The 3,689-nt window shown below is 42.6% G+C and overlaps 1 pseudogene across 1 annotated transcript in view; it reads left to right on the forward strand.

Moving 5' to 3' along the window:
- Positions 1 to 3,195: 3,195 nt before the first annotated feature.
- The window catches only part of LOC311104996 (actin filament-associated protein 1-like 1), a 41,038-nt pseudogene continuing 40,544 nt past the window's right edge, over positions 3,196 to 3,689 (forward strand). Inside the window, exons 1-2 of the transcript XR_014615823.1 lie at positions 3,196 to 3,205; positions 3,312 to 3,446. The product of XR_014615823.1 is annotated as an actin filament-associated protein 1-like 1 (transcript). The remainder of the gene's footprint in view (positions 3,206 to 3,311; positions 3,447 to 3,689) is intronic.

Below are 3,689 nucleotides of genomic sequence, written 5' to 3' on the forward strand. Positions count from 1 at the left end.
TTGTAAGGCAACAAAATAGGAAAAATGCCAAGGGGGGTGAATACTTTCGCAAGCCACTGTACAACCTATATTTATCTGTTTATTTATTTTCCCTTTCATACTTCAACTACTTGAACATTGTTACAACACTGTAGACAGCCAATAATATAAAAAGTGAAATATATATATTATTTTACTACTTTTGTTTACTAATGTTTCCCTTGTTTATTTCCCTTTTGGTTATTGTCTAATCCATGTAAACATATGTTTACCATGCCAATAAAGCCCTTTGAATTAAATTGAATTGAGAGATATATAGTGGAGAGCGAGAGAGTGCGAGGGACATGTCACCTCCAATCTCCCACAATCCCTTGTGACTGTGAGCTCTCAGCAGGTGTTGAGGTCGGCGCAGAAATAGCAGCAGCCTGCCACGGCCCTTTGTCTTATAGCACTTAGCTACTGATCCAGGAGCTGTCTTAGCACTTGGTAGTAAAACTACTGAACCACTAACCTACCCCGTTCACTGATCCAGGACCAGTGTTTAAATAGCAGCATCCTCCCACTGCGTTTTGTCTTTAGCCACTTAGCTATCACCTGCCCTGATTCACTTAGTCTATCCAGGACCTGTGTATGTGTCTCCGACGGTGGTGTTTGCCTTACCACTATCACCTTCACTGATCTAGGACCAGTGGTTACAGCTAACAACAATAATGTTAATGAACCACTTAGGTACAACTGATCCAGAACCTTTGTTCTGTTTGTCTGGGATGACTTAACACGCAACAGAGGCAGATATTTACATTTGAGTCTTTTTAGCATTTTAGCAGACACTCTTATCCAGAGCGATTTTAGTGAGTGCATACATTTTCATACATTTTTGTCATACTGGTCCTATGTGAATTGAAACCACACAAGCACCGTGCTCTAACCAACAGAGAGAGAGAGAGAGAGAGAGAGAGAGAGAGAGAGAGAGAGAGAGAGAGAGAGAGAGAGAGAGAGAGAGAGAGAGAGAGAGAGAGAGCGAGAGAGAGAGAGAGAGCGAGAGAGAGAGAGAGAAAGAGAGAGAGAGAGAGTTTGGCCTTGGCTCTTTCAGCTGAAAGGCATTGTGATGCCCCTAGACAAGAGAGAGAGAGTTTTGCCTGCATGTGTTACATGACTATCAAAAGTGGAATTATGTCACACATGCAGCAAGCAAAAATATATGGAAATGTCTGGCCTCCCCAAAATTACAACCAACTATTTGCAGCATTACCGCAAAAATGGAAGAGGCAAGAGGAAGGGGGGAAAAGTAAGGAACTTGTCTGTCGGCCCTGCATTGAAGACCAAAATTGGTTAAAGTAAATAGTGATAAATTAAAAAGTATACCCGTTTCATTTACCAACTAAAACATTTACAGCTGTGCCAGGTAGATTGCAAAATAGTTGGGAAGAGATTTTCGATGTACCGATTCCATGGCACATGGTTTATGAACTGATACGCAAAATGACGCCGGATTCAAAACTTAGAATTGTTCAATTTAAATTATTATACAAAATTCCTGCAACCAATAGAATGTTATATATATGGGAGATACAACCATCCCAGCTCTGCAAATATTTCTGCGAAGAGACAGAATCATTAGATCATTTGTTTTGGTACTGTCCATGTGTAGCTTGTTTTTGGTCACAGGTCTTGGAATGGCTGAAGAATTGCAACATTTACCTACTCAGTGATTTGAAAAGTCATAGTCAATCGGTCAACAATATAATAATATTTTTAGCAAAATATTTCATTTATGACAGCTTTGCCCACACTTGGCATTCTCTCAAACAGCTTCATGAGGTAGTCACCTGGAATTCATTTCAATTAACAGGTGTGCCTTCTTAAAAGTTAATTTGTGGAATTTCTTTCCTTCTTAATGCGTTTGAGCCAATCAGTTGTGTTATGACAAGGTAGGGGGTGTATACAGAAGATAGCCCTATTTGGTAAAAGACCAAGTCCATATTATGGCAAGAACAGCTCAAATAAGCAAAGAGAAACGACAGTCCATCATTACTTTAAGACATGAAGGTCAGTCAACCCGGAACATTTCAAAAACGTTGAACGTTTCTTCAAGTGCAGTCGCAAAAACCATCAAGCGCTATGATGAAACTGGCTCTCATGAGGACCGCCACAGGAAAGGAAGACCCAGAGTTACCTCTGCTGCAGAGGATAAGTTCATTAGAGTTAACTACACGTCAGATTGCAGCCCAAATAAATGTTTCACAGAGTTCAAGTAACAGACACATCTCAACATCAACTGTTCAGAGGAGACTGCGTGAATCAGGCCTTTTACATTTTAGTGATTTAGCAGACGCTCTTATCCAGAGTGTCTGAGTGCATACATTTTATATACTGGTCGAATTGCTGCAAAGAAACGACTACTAAAGGACACCAATAAGAAAAAGAGACTTGCTTGGGCCAAGAAACACGAGCAATGGAGATTAGACCGGTGGAAATCTGTCCTTTGGTCTGATGAGTCCAAATTTGAGATTTTTGGTTGATCTCCGCATATTTAATTCCACCATGAGGCCTGGAGGAGGAGGTGATATGGTGTGGGGGTGCTTTGCTGGTGACACTGTCGGGATTTATTTAGAATTCAAGGCACAGTTAACCAGCATGGCTTCCAGAGCATTCTGCAGCGATATGACATCCCATCTGGTTTGCACTTAGTGGGACTATAATTTGTTTTTCAACAGGACAATGACCCAAAACACACCTCCAGACTGTGTAAGGGCTATTTGACCAATGAGAGTGATGGAGTGCTGCATCAGATGACCTGGCCTCCACAATCACCCGACCCCAACCCAATTGAGATGGTTTGGGATGAGTTGGACCGCAGAGTGAAGGAAGAAAGTGAGAAACAAAGGATGAAAGTGAGAGAGATAAAGATCCAGGCTGCAGACGTCACAACAAGCAGAACACAGTGATAATATTATGTAAAGTCCTCCTCCACAATGTACACTATACATTAACAGTCTATCTATAGTTTACGTATACAATGGTAGCTTGTGAACACTGGTATATTCTGCTAGATGTCTCCAATCAGCCCTGGGATTCGAACCGGCGACCCTCTGGTTACTGGCATGCCGCTCAAACCGCAAGGCTATTGCCAACTGTAGTACAGCACCGTTGATATATATTGACTGATTTGTATTGTTGGTTGCATCCCAAATGGCACCCTATTCCCTATGGGCCATGTTAAAAGGTAGTGAACTATATAGGGAATAGGGTGCCATTTGAGAGACAAATATAGACTGTTATGATTGAATGAGGTCAGCTGTCTAACGGCCTCTCCTCCTGTCTTTCTGCAGCCTATCAGCAGGGCTCTTTGGATGGTGAGCGGAGCTCTGGACCAATCCGGTGCCAGCGTTGTCGGGAGGTGTGTAAGGGAGAGGTGGTGCGCGTTCTGGACACACACTTCCATGTCAAGTGTTTCACCTGCACAGGTGAGGATACGCTTGGCTACCTTCACTGCTTATTAAAAAGGTGTCTGTTTGCACTCTGCAGGGAAAGCTCTCTTCCTGCAGTAGTAGGTCACTCCGGAATGTTAAGGCTTTTACAGGCTGGGACTCAGACTGTGACGTCAAGTCCCTGCAGACACAATACACACACACACACACACACACACACACACACACTCACTCACTCACTCACTCCAAGCCATGCCAATAATGATCAAGTCTAGGGAT

This window comes from Coregonus lavaretus (assembly GCF_964263955.1).
Source record: "Coregonus lavaretus genome assembly, chromosome: 29".
NCBI classification, from domain to species: domain Eukaryota; kingdom Metazoa; phylum Chordata; class Actinopteri; order Salmoniformes; family Salmonidae; genus Coregonus; species Coregonus lavaretus.